Source organism: Eumetopias jubatus, unplaced genomic scaffold (assembly GCF_037043125.1).
Source record: "Eumetopias jubatus isolate StellerSeaLion01/CBP00866 unplaced genomic scaffold, mEumJub1_p1.0 scaffold_2, whole genome shotgun sequence".
Classification (NCBI taxonomy): domain Eukaryota; kingdom Metazoa; phylum Chordata; class Mammalia; order Carnivora; family Otariidae; genus Eumetopias; species Eumetopias jubatus.
The window spans coordinates 118,458,195-118,474,558 of NW_028274808.1; the positions used below are offsets into that span (position 1 = coordinate 118,458,195).

The window sequence follows — 16,364 nt, forward strand, 5'->3', positions numbered from 1 at the left end:
CAGGGTCCTGGGATTGAGCCCCGCGTCGGGTTCCCTGCTCAGCGGGAAGCCTGCTTCTCCCTCTCCCTCTGCTGCTTTTCCTTGCTTGTGCTCTCTCACTCTCTGCCAAATAAATAAATAGGGTCTTTAAAAAAAGAGTATTTGTTATAGACAAAAACTGGAAATAACCAGAATGTCCACTGATAGGTAAATGGATATGGAAATTGTGGCATACCCATACAAAAAATACTACTCAACAATAAAAAAGTAATGAATTATTGAGTGACACACATAGGTAAATCTCAAAATAATTACGCTGAGTAAAAAAAGTCACAGAGGGCATACTGTTTGATTCTACTTAAAATTGTAGAAAATGCAAATTAGTCTATAGGACAGAGAACGTATCAATGGCTTCCTGTGGATAAAGGGGGAGGGGTTAGGGGAACAACAGAAAGGGTTTACAAAGAAGTACAAAGACACTTGTAGTGATGCCTATGTTTATTATCTTGATTTTGGTGATTGTTTCATGGGTATATGCATATGTCAAATTACCAAACTGTACACTTGAAATATATGCAATGTATTGTATGTCAATTGTACTTCAATAAAGCCATAAAAAATTTTTTTAAACTGTGGTCTGACCAGTGGAGATGTGGAAAAAGCAACTGCTTTGTTCTGGACCACATATTTCCATCTTTCAGAGTAAAACTGTATAGGTTCTTTGGGCAGCCCTAAGCACATTGCTGGTTTATACTGAGATGTCAAGCAACAAATTCTCATGTCTTTATCACATGTCTGCTAGTAGGCCAGATTCTCTTCATCTGAGTGGCTATCTTTATACTTATCTCTAATATATTTCATATTATTTGTTCTTCACACGACTATTATAATGAGGCTCTGGTATTAATATTCATTAAACCATTAGTTTCTCAGACTCCATTCAATGAACACTAGGGATACTCACAGAACCATCTGAGGTATCCTGAGTGGGTATGGGATTGGAGATAGAGGGAAAGTGATAAAGATTCTGAATGGGCAAGGCTTTGGCCTCCAACTCAGGCAGTTTGTTTTGTAGACTTAAGGACTCTTGGAAAAAAAGTATGAAAATAGATCATCTAAGTTTTCCACAAACCCACACTCAGAAGCTAATGCACAGTAGTTGCTCAATAAATATCTGCTGAATGAATCTTGATTAAATTTAAAATGCCACTCACTTCTTTCTGTACTCCCTCTCATGTGGCATGGGTATATACATACACCATTTGGGTTTCTTGGGATGGGAGTATTAATTTTTGAGAAGTGCTGTTGATTTTACACTACAAAAGTTACCAATTGCAAGGAAGATGGAAGAGTAGAAGGATCCTGGGCTCACCTCCCCCAAGGTACACACCAAGGCTGCAACTACATTTAATGCAAGTCACTCTGAAAACAACCTGAAGACTAGCAGAACAGCTTTTCCACAGCTAGAAATAATAAAGAAAAAGCCACATTCAGAAGGGTAGAAGGGGCAGAGACTCAGTCAGGAACCAAACCCCTGGTACAGCAACCCACAAGCAAGAGGGATATCACAGGAATGGAGGTCCTCTCTAAGAAGCAAGGGAATCAAGGCCCACATCAGGCACCTCTGGCTCTGGGCACCTGCACAAAGAAAAGAAACCCCCATAAGATCTGCCTCTGAAAATCAGCGGGGCTTACCTTAACTCCGAGAGCACCAGAAGGCTATAAGAAACCAAGACTCCACTCAAAGGGCCAGAGCACTGTATCACTTTGTCTGAGATCCAACACAAAGGCAGCAGTTTGGAAAAGCACCTGGGTTATACATGAAGGAAATTTACTAATTTTAGGGTGTGTACTGAAGGGTCAGGAAAATGCTCGTGGGCACCATTTTTCTTGCTTCTTTCGGCTTAGCTGGCCAGATGCTTGTGGGAGCCAGTTCTGACACTCTCCATCTGTCCTGATAACACCACTTGCCCTACCCCACATTCCCCTGCAAACCTGTCCAGCCCAATCGGCACCACACCTGGCAAACACTGTTTTGTTTTGCTTTTAAGATTTTTATTGGGCTAATCTCTACACCCAACATGAGGCTGGAACTCACAACCCCAAGATCAAGAGTCACATGCCCCACCGACTGAGCCAGCCAGGTGCCCCAGCAGCCTCAGTTTTGACCAGTGTTTCCCCAAAGCAACTTTCACCCCACCACACATGGGCAGCCCCAGCGCAGGGCAGTGCACCTCCAGAGCAACTCCTGCCCCAGGGATGTGGCGGGGGGGTGCTAGCCTCACCCACCAGCATGCCCACAGCAGTTGTAGCTAAGACTCAGCCAGCTACACTGGGAGCTAACCCCATCCACCAGCACACCCACTATAGCCAGATCTCTTAGCTAGCTGCACAGGGGTCCAGCCCTGCCCACCAGTATGCCCACAGTAGTTATGGCTAATCACTGCAGCTACCTAGGCTGGAGGCCAGATCTGCCCACCAGTATGCCTGCAGCAGTCATGCCCAGTCACAACAGGAAGGTACATGCAGCCCAGACAGGAGATACCGCTGGAAGTACCTGGTTCTGGTACTGGTACAGAGGACTGTGATACTGGGCCCCATGGGACACCTTCTACATAAGGCCGTTACTTTAAACATCAGGAGACCAGACCTACCTAATATACAGAAACAACACAGAGTCAGACAAAATCAGGAAACAGAAGAGTATGTTCCAAACAAAAGAACAAGACAAAACCTCAGAAAGAGAACTATGAAAGAGATAAGGAATCTATATGATAAAGAGTACAAGGTAACGGTCATTAAGATGTTAACCAGATTTGAGAGAAGCATACGAGCTCAGTGAGAACTTCAACAAAGAGAGAGAAAATATAAAAAAGAATCAGAGCTGAAGAATACAACAGCTGAAATAAAAAATACACTAGAGAGAATCAATAGCAGATTAGAGAATGCAGAAGAATAGAGCAGTGATCTGGAAGACAGGGTAATGGAAAGCACCCAAGCCTAATAGTAAAAACAAAAGAAAATAAAAAAACAAATAATAAGGATAGGTTAAGGGACTTCTGGGACAACATCAAGCATACTAACACTCATATTATAGGGGTCCCAGAAGGAGAAGAGAAAAGGGCAGAAAACTTATTTGAGAAAATAGCTAAAAACCTCCATAAATTTAAAGAGATGAAAACAGACATCCTGGTCTAGGCTACACAGAGAGCCCCAAATAAGTGAGCCCAGGCAGTCCACACCAAGACATATAATAATTAAAATGTCCAAAATTAAAGATAGAGAATCTTAAAAGCGGCAAGAGCAAATAGTTACATACAAGGGAAATACCATAAGGCTATCACCTAATTTGTCAGCAGAAAGTTTGTAAGCCAGAAGGGAGTGGCATGATCTGTTCAAAGTGCTCAAAGGAAAAAATCTACAACCAAGAATACTGGGCAAGGTTATCATTCAGAATTGAAGGAGAGATAAAAAGTTTCCCAGATAAAAAGTTAAAGTTCAGCACTGTTAAACCAGCCTTACAAGAAATATTAAAAGGAATTCCATAAGCAAAGATGGAAAGGCCATAACTAGAAAACTTTATAAAAGGAAAAAATTCCACTTGTAAAAGCAAGCACATGGTAATGATAGATCAATTACTTATAAAGAAAGAGCTGGTTCTTTGAAAAAACAAAATTGATAAACCTTTAGCCAGACTCATCAAGAAAAAAAGAGAAAGAATTGAGCTTGGATGGCTCAGTGGGTTAAGTGTCCAACTCTTGATTTTGACTCACGTCATGATCTCAGGGTTGTGAGACTGAGCTCCACATCAGGCTCTGTGCTGGGTGTGGAGACTGCTTAAGATTCTCTTTCTCCCTTTCCTTTGCCCTTCCCCCCTCTCTCTAAAAAAATAGTATCAGAAACAAAGGAGGAGATGTTACAACTGACACAAAAATACAAAGGATTATGAGATTTGGAAAACCTAGAAGAAATAGATAAATTCCTAGAAACACACAAAATCTGGAGACTGAATCAGGAAGAATTAGATCTGAACAGACTGATTACTAGTACCAAAATGGAATCAGTAATCAAAAAACTCCCAACAAACAAGTATAGGACCAGACAGCTTCAGAGGTGAATTCTACCAAACATTCAGAGAACTGATACCTATCCTTCTCAAACTATTCCAAAAAATAGATGAGGAAGGAATGCTTCCAAATTTATTCTGTGAAGCCAGGATTATCTTGATATCAAAACCAAAGACACTATAAAAAAAGAAAATTACATACCAATATCCCTGATGAAAGGAAATGCAAAAATCCTCAACAAAATTCAGCAAACCAAATTCAACAATATGTTAAAAGGATCATTCACCACAATCAAATGGGATTTATTTTGGTGATGCAAGGATGATTCAACACCTTCAAATCAACCAACATGATACACATTAACAAAATGAAGGATAAAAATCGTATGATCATCTCCAAAAATGGAGAAAAAGCCCTACACAAAACTCAACAACTGTTCATTATAAAACCTCTGCACAAAGTGGGTTTAGAAAAAATATACTTCAACATAATAAAGGCCATACAGGACAAATCCACAGCTAACATCATACTCAGCAGTGAAAAGCTAAAAGCATTCCTCTAAAATCAGGAACAAGACAAGGATGTCCACTCTCACCATTTTTATTCAACATAGTACTAGAAGTCTTAGCCACAGCAATCAGACAAGAAAAAGAAATAAAAGGCATCCCAATTGGTAAAGAAAAAGTAAAACTTTCACTATTTGCAGATGACACGATACTATATATGGGAAACCCTAAACACTCCACCAAAAAACTATTAGAAGCAATGAATGGATTCAGTAAATTTGCTAAATAAAGAACCAATATACAGAAATCTGTTGCATTTCTATACACTAAGAACAAACTACAAGAAAGAGAAATTAAGAAAACAATCCCATTGACAACTGCATCAAAAAAGAATTACCTAGGAATAAATGTAACCAAGGAGGCAAAAGAACCATACCCTACAAACTATAAGACATCAGTGAAAGAAACTGGGGAAGACACAAATGAAAGATGTTCTGTGATCATGGATTGGAAGAATATTGTTAAAACTTCCATACTACCCAAAGCAACCTGCAGATTCAATGCAATCCCTATCAAAATACCATTAGCACTTTTAACAGAACTAGAACAAATAATTCTTAAATTTGAGTGTAATGACAAAAGACCTCAAATAGCCAAAGCAATCTTGAGAAAGAACAAAGCTGGAAGTATTGACAATCCAGATTTCAAACTGTACTACAAAGATATAGTAATCGAAATAGTATGGTACTGGCACAAAAACATACACAGAAATCAATAGAGCAGAATAGAGAGCCCAGAAATAAATCCACACTTACATGGTCAATTATCTTCAACAAAGAAGGCAAAAATACACATTGGGGAAAAGACAGTCTCCTCAGTAAATGGTGTTGAGAAAATTGGATAGCTAAATGCAAAAGAATGCAACTAAGACCACTTTCTTACATTATACAAATAAACACTAAATGGATTAAAGACCTAAATGTAAGACCTGAAATCACAAAACTCCTAAAAGAAACCATAGGCAGTAAACTCTTGGACTTAAGCAATATTTTTCTGGATATGTCTCCTCAGGCAAGGGAAACAAGCAAAAATAAACAATGTGTACTACATCAAACTAAAAAGCTTTTGTACAGCAAAGGAAACCACCAACACAACAAAAAGACAACCTATAGAATGGGAGAAGACATTTATAAATGACACATGTGCTAAGGGGCTAATATCCAAAATATATTTTAAAAACTCATACAACTTAAGATTTTATTTATATATTTGACAGAGAGAGACACAGCGTGAGAGGGAACACAAGCAGGGAGAACGGGAGAGGGAGAAGCAGGCTTCCTGCCGAGCAGGGAGCCAGATGTGGGGCTCGATCCCAGGACCCTGGGATCAAGACCTGAGCCGAAGGCAGACGCTTAACGACTGAGCCACCCAGGTGCCCCAATAATAATACAATTTAAAAATAGAGCACCTGAACAGACATTTTTCCAAAGAAGACATACAGATGGCCAACAGACACATGAAAAGATGCTCAACATCAATAATCATCAGGGAAATGCAAATTAAAACCACAATGAGCTATCACTTCAAAGTGGTCAGAATGGCTAGTATCAAAAGACAAGAAATAATAGGCATTGACAAAGATGTGGAAAAAAGGTAACCCTCATGCTTTCTTGGTGGAAATGTAAACTGGTGTAACAACTATGGAAAACAGTATGAAGATTTCTCCAAAAATTAAAAATAGAAATACCATATGACTCAGTAATTCCACTTCTGGGTATTTACCCAAGAAAATGAAAACACTAATTTGAAAAGATTATGCAACCCTGTATTTATTGTAGCATTACTTATAATAGCCAAGATACAGAAGCAACCTGAGTGTTCATCAACAGATGAATAGATAAAGCACTCCTTCCAATTAAGTTGAAAAAATTGAATATTAATGGTCAACTTTCTACCTCTTCTTAAAATTATCTTCATTTTTACCCATTCTAATCTTATTCCTTCTAGTGTCTGATGTTTCCCCATTGTTCAAAATCAAATACTCTATTTTTGACCTACAGTCACATCTTGTGAAGAAAATGACTCCATCTATTCATCTCTGTTCTGTATCTCATCTCTCTCACAATTTCCTCTAGACTATAAATATACTCAAATCTCTCCCATTCTAAAAAAAAATAATAACCCTCCTTTGACCCTGAATTACTCTAAGCTAATTCCCTATCTTCTAACTTCCTATCATGACCAAGCTCTGCATTTTTTCATCTTCCATTCACTCCCCAATGTGCTTAAATTTAAATTGTCAACACTACCTCAATAAAATTCTGAGTCATCAGTGACAAAATTTAGTTGACAAGTTTCTAATCCTTAGTATATTTAAATTTCTATACCATTTCACACTTGATATTTTGAGTAGGTAGTCAAATATATTTTGAATAAATAAGAACTGATGGAGGAAAGGAAAAAAGTTGCTCTTAAACTCGAGTACCCAAAGAATTATAAACAGCTGTGGTAGCCAGAATAATGTCTCCCCTTGATCTTCCACCCCCACCAAAGATGTCTATATCTCAGTCTCTGAAACCCATGAATATATTATGTTACTTAGCAAGGGGGAATTAAGGTTGTGGATGGAATTAAGGTAGCTAATCCTCTGGCCTTCAGATGGGTAGATTTTTCTGGATTATCCATGCAGGCCCAATATAATCACAAAGATCCTTATAAATGAAAGGAGGCCGGCATGTGTGTCAGAGTGACGTGATATGAGAAAGACTCAACCAGCCATTTCTGGCTTTGAAGATGGAAGGGGATCATGAGCCATGGTGCTAGCAGCCTCTTAAAGCTGGAAAGGGCAAGAACAGAGATTCTGCCCCAAACCTCCAGAAAGGAACCAATCCTGCTTATACCTTGATTTTAGACCAGTAGGACCATTTCAGACTTCCGAGCTCCAAATATCTAAGATAACTGTTGTCCTATGTCACTGAATTCAAACTAATTTGTTGTATCAAGAAAAACCATTTCTAATTTGTTATTCAAAAAAAACATTTCTAATTTTCCTTTAAAGTACAGTTGAATCTTGTGATTTTTTTTCTATTGAGTCTGATCTGTTGAGTGGGGGCTTGGAAGTGAGGATAGGAAGGAAACCAGGATCAAATGAGAGTTCTTTATATCACTGCAACTACTCTCTTGCTGACCTTCATACTACCAGCAGCTTGCTTATAATCATATATAAATACTAATGTACTATCACCAGAAATTAAAACCCTTACTAAAACTTAACAGGGTACAGACTTGCTTTAGAAACAAAAGTACAAGGAAAAAAAGAATTGTATTCTTCTTCTGTATTCTGTGAGATTGTATTCTTGCCTAGTTAGCAGGATAGAAAAGAAAGCTTGTTGGTTTCTGTTAGGAAGCAATTGGTAATGGCAGGAGAGAGGAACGTGGGTGAACCAATCTGGCACTAAAAAAGAAAAGAAGTGGGGGTCCCAGAGCTGACCTAAACCATACAGTGACATCTAAGGTTAAATATACAGATTCCTTGGCCACCAATCTCCAACTTTCTAAAGCTTTTATCTGACCACTCAATATGATTTTACCCTCAGTCCAATTATTGCTGCTCTGCTTGAGTTCTTGCCCTAAGTCACAGGAAATAATAAATTCCTGTTACTTGAAGGTAGGAGAATTTCTCGCTAACAAAACAGAAAGGTAGGATGCCTCATTCTGATGGGCAGAGATCATTCCCGCTGTATCAACTGGAAATTCTAAGGAGTATTTTCTCATAGTAACATGAAACACAGAGAGGTTGGATTTAGAGAACAGCCCTTTGTGGGCTGACCTGGAGACAGAATTACTTTCCCATTAGATATTATGTTTTTAGCTCCAGAACAGGAATGAACCTTAAAATGCACCTAAGCCCTTCCCCCCCTTTACTTTCACTTTAGAATCAAGTTACTTATCTGTCCTACCTGCCTACCATTTCTTGACTCTACTCAGAGTCACAAAGTCAGACTCAACAAATATGACTTTCGGTATGTGACAAAAGGTTTTTTATAACCTCTACATCAGTGTTTCTCAAACTAGAATCTTTGAATTTTTTACCAGACTTTTTCCCATTTTGTGATGTATTTCATTAATCTCTAATAATACAATCATAGTCTAAATCACCATAATTGCCACCTATAACTAAATACTGCCATGTGATTCCAGAGCCTGTGTTGTGTTTAGGTTTATGATCTTGTTGGTACTGTGTAATAGCACTCTCTCAGGCAAATGAGAAAAGAAATAGATCAATAAACACTTCTTTCTGGCCATGTGAAAGCCAAATAACATCAGTGAAAGAATGAACAAAGGTCTCTTAAAGGTTTAGTAAAGAAAACTGGTCATCATATATGGAATACAACAGTTAGTACAGACATGCCAAATTTAGAAGAACCTAAACTGTGGCAGTTAGTTCTGTATTTACGTTTCAAGAGGCAATTTGTAAAAAGTAAAAAAACTTAAGTAACACACAGGTTACACACAGATATTAATTTTATTAGTTTATATTTTTCTACATTTTATAAACTTTAGTTTTAAGGTTCTTTAAGAGGTAAGAACAAAGAGTTAATACCAAGTATTAGGTCTTAACCTATTTTTATTACAATGTTATAGCTTATTGGAATGTTTTTTATATATGATTTTATTATAATATTCTAATAAAAATAACTGGAAGAGACTCAAAAAAATTTTTAACATAAACTCTACCCAGTAAATACGCTAAACATACCACGGTCCTAGTGCAAGTACTGCAACTATTCTAGGTCTTTCTCACAATCACATCTCAACTATTCAATAGCATCCCAAGTGGTCTCTGCTTCTAGTCTCCACCCTAACACACACTTCAGTTACATCTTCCATACTGCTATCACATAGTTATCTTCTTGTGATTAAAGTCTGGTCAAGACTTCATGTTAAAATTCAATTCACCCTTCAGAATAAAATCTGAACTCATTACCACGGCATGTTAAGGCCCTCAATATATCCAGCCTTGTCTTTCAACTGTTTTGTCTCTTCTCATTCATTTTTTCCTCTGCCCTCCTCTACTCCCTAACTGCAGCCAAAGTACTTGCCCAACCTGTGGTTTCCAAAACTTACCAGGTCAAGTCTCTAAGATTTTGCGTTGTTCCCTCTGCCTAGAAGTTTCCTCCTTTCCCCCACCCCCCCAGCTATGCCTTTCTTTCATTTCTTTAAAGACAACTCTCTTCCATATAGAAACTTGCCCTTAGCACCCCCAGCTAAGTACCTTAATATTACTCTATGCATGCATTTATGTCATCACATTACTGTGATTGTCTGATCCTTAATGGTCTTCCCAATTAAAAGACTTTCTTAAAGGTGACATCTGGGTCTTTCATTCATGTATCTTCAGCATCTACCTCAATGCCTTGCATATAATAGGCATTCACTATATTTTTTTTAGGAAGATGGGAGTAATTATATCAATAGGTCTCTATTACATTAACATTCTTCACCCTAAACCTTCACTTACGGAGAAACTTCCACTTGGCCTAATTAGACACAAATATCATTGACAAACTGTATGAGTCTCTTGATTTTGCCTCAACCTACATCAAAAGCAGTCCCATATTATAAATGGATGTTTTTAAAAGCTGTAAATAAGGAGATAGCCTGAATTCTGTGCTCAAGGGTAGATCTTCTAGTGCTTGAGCAAAGAGGGTGAAGAAAAAAAATAGCCTCCTTATTCCATGTTTCCTTAAGAACAGTTTTGCCTTTGACATTTTTCTTCCCACTTCTTCCTGCACGCCTCTCCACGTAGTCTCCAATGTCCTTATCTTTTGTCCCTAATTATAGCCCTATCCAAGCCAGGAGTAGAAATTAAGCCTTATCCCTAAAATGCTCCAGGGTTAATCCCCTTCTCTCCACTATTGCAGAATAGAAAGAAGGAAAATAAGGAAAAGTTAAATTCACAAAAATCTGTGACTATCTAATTATATCTTAAATCTCAGGAGGTTTTGTTGAAAGTATTCTCGGAGAGTTGAATTTCAAGTATTGTAGCACCCAAGATTCTCCATTTTTGTATGGGTCTTTCTGTAAGGTGGAGAACCTGTATCATACTCTTCTCTTACCAAGTATATATAAAGACCAATCTCATTATTAATCGTTGAAAAAAAAAACTAAAAGTCTCACATAGTGCCTCCATTAAGTTAGATACTATATAGATCAGATCCTTCAGAACCACTATGTACAGCATTCCCATCACTAACTTACAATTCTTTAATAAAAGAATTTATTAATTTACTAAAGAATTCTCACATAGATATATTTAAATAATCAAATCTAGTATTGGTAAAACAATGATCCATTTCTGGTCTAAATCACAATATGTTTCCTTTGGCCTTTTTTATATTGTTATTAAAGCAACAAAGATTGTATCTATTGTTGGAAAGTAATATTAATTCAAAGTATTTATTTTTTAGTTAAGTACTGATAAAGTTAATTTGTATACTGGGATCCACAAAACGGAGGCCACCTCAAGTGGCCAGGCCCGGGTCACAAATCTAAACATACATCAGCCAGTGCTTATGGAAAACACCTGCCAGGGAAACCTAGCATACACCAATCACAATCCTTCAACTCAGCTTTAGCTAGCTTACCTTACCCTAGAACACAGGACCTGTTAGCCTTACAAGGAAATCCCTGACCTCCTAGCCAATCATACTGCTACCATCTTACTGCTTCAAATGCTCTATAAAACTGGCTCCTGTCCAAAATCCCCTGAAAAGAGTGTTCTACTGTTTGTTAGGTAGTATGCTCCCCCAACAGATGTATTGTTTTCCTTCAATAAAGGACATCAAACTTGTTACTAAATTGTTTGTTTTCTCATTTGACACTACCTAATCCTCAAAATCCTTATCTAGATGATTTATCCATGATTTTCAACCTAACTTGATTTCATGTGAAATTTTAAAGAAAACTTTTTATCTATTTAGACTACTTGTAATTGGATGTATTCTATTTCTGGCCATACTTATGAACTTTTATTTTCAAGGAAAATACAGTGCTACTTAAAATTAATTTTAATCACTGTTTTATTCATTAAATAAGATTGGTGAAAATATCCCCAAATTAAAAACTGATAGCAAAGGCTTATTATTGTATTAAAATCTAATCTGGATTAATTATACTGTTTGTATTGAAGGAAAAACCTACTGCTGACTGTAGATTTTTCATTTTACAAGGATGCCATATCTCATTTATCATCAATAATCTGAGAATGTTGAGATACTGAAAATATTTAGTAACAAGCTTCAGGTTGATTTCACATTTGGTTCTAATTAACTTTTTTTTTTAAAAAACTCTGAGATAATTCACATACCATAAAATTCTTTCAAAGTGTGCAATACAGGGGGTTTTAGTATAACTGTAGAGTTCTGCAACCATCACCATTATCTCATTTTAGCACATTTCACCATCCCCCCACAAAAGACCCCATACTCATTTAGCAATCACTTCCCATTCTCCCTGCCCCATCCCTGGCAGCCAGTCATCTCCTTTCTGTCTCTATGGATTTGCCTATTCTAGCCATTTCCTATAAATGGAATAAAGCATGTGGCCTTTGTGTCTGGGTTTTTTCACCTAGAATATTTTCAAGCTTCACGATACATGTATCAGTATTTTATATTTTCTTATTAAGTAATACTATTCCATCATATGGATATATCACATTTTATTTATCCATTTATCAGCTGATGGACATTTAGTTCTTTCCACTTTTTAGCTATTATGAATAATGTTACTCTGAACATTCATGTATACAGGTTTTTATGGGAAAATGCTCAAATTTATTTTTAGCTCAAACATTTGTGCATGGTTCATTATGTACCAAAAAACATCTTAATGTAAGGTCAAAATGATGTTCTTAGCATAAATAAAGTACAGTTCCCTAAACCACATTAACTTGTCTTGATCATAAAATGAGATTCTAAACTGGTAAAGTATAGAGAAGGGATAATTTAACTTTTATGCAAACAATATGAAATAACATTTGGTTGACTTGGGTTCTAAATTACCTATTCCAAGCAGCATATGTAAGCATAAATTCTGGACCACAACATTTACAATTTAATTAAACTAATAAAATGGCATACAGTGTGTTAGAGCCAGTATCCTAGCAAACCAGTATCCTTCGCAAGTTATAAAATTCCATGACAAAGTTACAAAGATCTGACAATACAGACTCCATAAACCTAAGTATACGTATCAATCTGTGTTAACTGTATTTATTCACAAGTACATTTTAATTAACCCCAGTACTAAGGTTTTTATAATTATGTGGCTTCGCTGATACGTTCACATAACATTAGGACTTTGACACACTTTCATTAGTTATTTATTACTTACTTCAGTGCCACTTTTATACTAATCTTCTTGATCCTTTATATTTTTGTGTTTTACATCAATTCACACAAGATCTGATCTACCATAACTAGAAAGTTTTTGAGACTTCAATATTCACTAAGAAGGATTTTTTAAAGTTCATCTTTTCAACATTTTTGTATCTGTATTAATTTTTGAATGTCAATGTTTTTTCATATATAAAACCTTTTTAGCCCTTTGTAAGACTGTAATATAAAAAACGTCTTTCCTTTTTATCAGATAGAGACATTTCAACCACTGTAATTCAAATAGTCAAATTAATGAAAGTCAATTTTAACCTTATATGCAACTGTAAAGTGAGTTCTAACACTAGATATGTAAATAGTGTTTTAAATTTTCAGCTAACCCTAGGCTGCCCTAAAGCATCAAAATGCTTCTAGGTCATGTTCCTTTTAATTTTACCCCTAACAAAATTGAGTAAAATTGTTAAGTTTGCTAGTTTAACTACAAGCAAATAAAACAGAAAGTCTAATCAACCAATTAAGTCACTTCAGTGCCAAATAAAAAATTGGGATCACACAATCACTTGTCTCCAGGCATATATAATCTAAACTTACATATATTAGCATTTATTTATATGTCATCATTTCTTGTATACAATCTTGACAGTGGCCAACATAAAAATATAGTGGCACCATTATAAAACAGGTTTAATTTCAGATGAGAAAGTATGTCTGTAGGGCAGGGAAAGGCATAAGTGGATTTTTCTAAGCAAAACTCCATTGCAACAAAAATCTCTGCAAAACAATTTTCCAGCCCCAAACGGTTGCCCACTTATTTAAAGGTGGTGTTGAATCTTATAAGCAATATTGCTGCAAAGGAAGAATTTAGAAAATTCCTTTCAGTCACTGGGTGCAATTCTACTTGGAATACTAAGAAATGCATAAACAATTGAGGCAGCAAATATATACTTGTTGCACTACCAAGCAAATTAATATTGGCTATTAGTCAAAGGACTAAAAAATAAACAGCTTACTGGTTGAGTGTGAGCTTTAAGATCATAATGCCTAGGTTTAAATCCTGACTCTACCAGTTAACAATTTTAAGGTCTTGAGTGTTTCATCTATGTAATGGAGATCTGCTAAGATAATGAATTAAAAGACCCCACACATAGTACTTCAAATAATAATTATTAACACTTAAGAAATTTATACAGTATTTTAATTTCATCTTTGGCTATTATTTTCATTTTGCAGTTCTTCCACCACATTTTATTTGTAAAGGCATGTAATAAATAAGAATGATATAGTAAAATGTAAGTTACCAGAAAGCTTGGGGAATGAGTCATCTGGATAGGAAAGTTTTCCATAGGGTATGATTATAGGTATAGTTTAAAAAATAAATAAAATCAACGAATCAGATACAACTATTTCCTAATACTATTATGTACTTCCATACATTCTTAATGAGAGTATACTGGTAGTAAACTTTTTTTTAATGAATCACTACTGTTATGGATATAAATTATAACTGTATGTTAATATTTCACAACCCCCTCAAGGCTTACTAAGAGGAATAAGCCCACTAGACTTTATCATGAAGTTCATGGATAGAATCCAGGGAGTACGTGAACTTGGTTGGGAGAAAAAAAAATACATCTTTATTTTTACTACTCTCTAACTGAAATTTAGCATTTCCTTCAATTTTGAATGTAAGCAACAAACAGCTATACCTATGTCTGTATCACCACTAGGAATGAGATACTTTGTATCACATTATAACTTGCTATGAATTTTATTTTATACATTTAGAAACATTCTTAGAAGAGTCCATGGCTTCATCAGACTGCCAAAGTGGTCTGTGGCACAAAAGTTAAAAACTCTGACCTCAAATTTGTCCCAGTCTGCTGTGCATTGTTAATTAAGAGCATTAACATGTTCCATTATACTTTTCATACTGAAGCTTGTTTAGATTAGGGTAATACAAATTGGCTTATCTGGGACTTTTCTTTATGGACCTCCTGGATATGGTGAGTTCCCTTTGGGTAGGGAGCGATGTTTCCTACCATTCTTATATAGCTTCTGAAAGAACAAAACAGAGGGAAAAATAAGCCAAACGAAATTAGATTCAGAGGACACTGAAAGTAGAAATATAAAACATCCTACTCTCCTACTTTCTAAACTAGAAGACAATATGAAACTCCACTGGTTAAATACCCTGAAGTTAACTGCATGGGTTCAAATTCTACTTGTGCCATTTATTAGCTATGTGACCCTAGGATCAGTAACTTAATCTCCCCGTGCATTGATTTCTTTATTTGTAAAAGGAGTTAATATGCACAGTACCTGACACATGACAAGTGTTGCATAAACATTACCTATATTCATGATTATTTTTACACATTTCACATTACGGCCAGTTAATGTCTGACTGGTTACATTAATAACTTATGTTTACACAGCACTGCGGTCTACAGTACCCTTTTACATACATTATGACATCTGAACCATACCATAGCCCTGTGAAAAAGGACAGCTATTATTATATATAGTTCAGTGTTGGAAAAAAGCTAAGATGGTAAGTAACAACACGGTATCACCCAAATGAGATGAGAGCAAGAACTCAAACCTGTATTTCATCCTCTGCCCCAACTGCCTAATTCTGTTTCTACTATATTAGACCGGTTAAAACAGAAAACAAAGATTACTTTGGAAGAAGGGAAATAGGCTATGTGATGAGCACTTTCGTGCTCTGCTACTCACAGGGTTGTCTTCTGGCCAGAATAATCTGTATCACTTAGGAGTTTGTTAAAACTGTAGAATCTCATGCTCCACCAAGGCTTACTAAGTCAAAATCTGCATTCTGAACAAAATCCTTAGGTGATTCACATAGATACTATTTTGAGAACTGTTTCACTAATTGCTCTATGACACTCATTCTGGCCACTTAAACAGTATACATTAGCCCATTCATCACAGACCTAGTCTAGTTATTCGGTAATACTTTATTGTAACAAGAAAGAACTTGATGTTTTCTTTCTTAAAGTATATTTTAAAAACAAGTTTATATTTCTATTTCTTTAAAATACCCACTTCGTTAGGTTAGAAAGGAATGTTAGAAAACTTTAAACAAGTCAGCGCTTACCTTTATTCCTTTTAAAAATTAATGTCGTACTACCCTTTGCCTGAAGGATACACAGAGAGCAAAACCACTCTTTCCGTATTTTACATCTGGCAGATTAAAACAGGCCAATTCCATCCTTCTATTTCTGCCCCGCCTGGATATTTCAGTTAAGTTTTTCTGACCCCAAACTCTGATCTCTTTAGTTCTGCAACTCTGTGGATCTAGAAATTGAAACAAAGAGGAGGAAAAAGTTATTAAGCCTATTTCCGTATCTCAATCTTGGCGGATGGTGCGAGGCAAATAAGTAGCCCGCCCCTAT

General features: G+C 36.2%; 1 long non-coding RNA gene across 2 annotated transcripts in view; it reads right to left on the reverse strand.

Annotated features, from left to right (window-relative positions):
- Positions 1 to 16,364, reverse strand: part of LOC148164880 (uncharacterized) — a 36,115-nt gene that overhangs the window by 18,785 nt on the left and 966 nt on the right. For both annotated transcript variants that reach the window (XR_015767784.1, XR_015767785.1), the window contains exons 2-3: positions 16,067 to 16,266; positions 1,675 to 1,788 (exon numbers count right to left, since the gene is read on the reverse strand). This is a non-coding gene — a long non-coding RNA (uncharacterized LOC148164880). The remainder of the gene's footprint in view (positions 1 to 1,674; positions 1,789 to 16,066; positions 16,267 to 16,364) is intronic.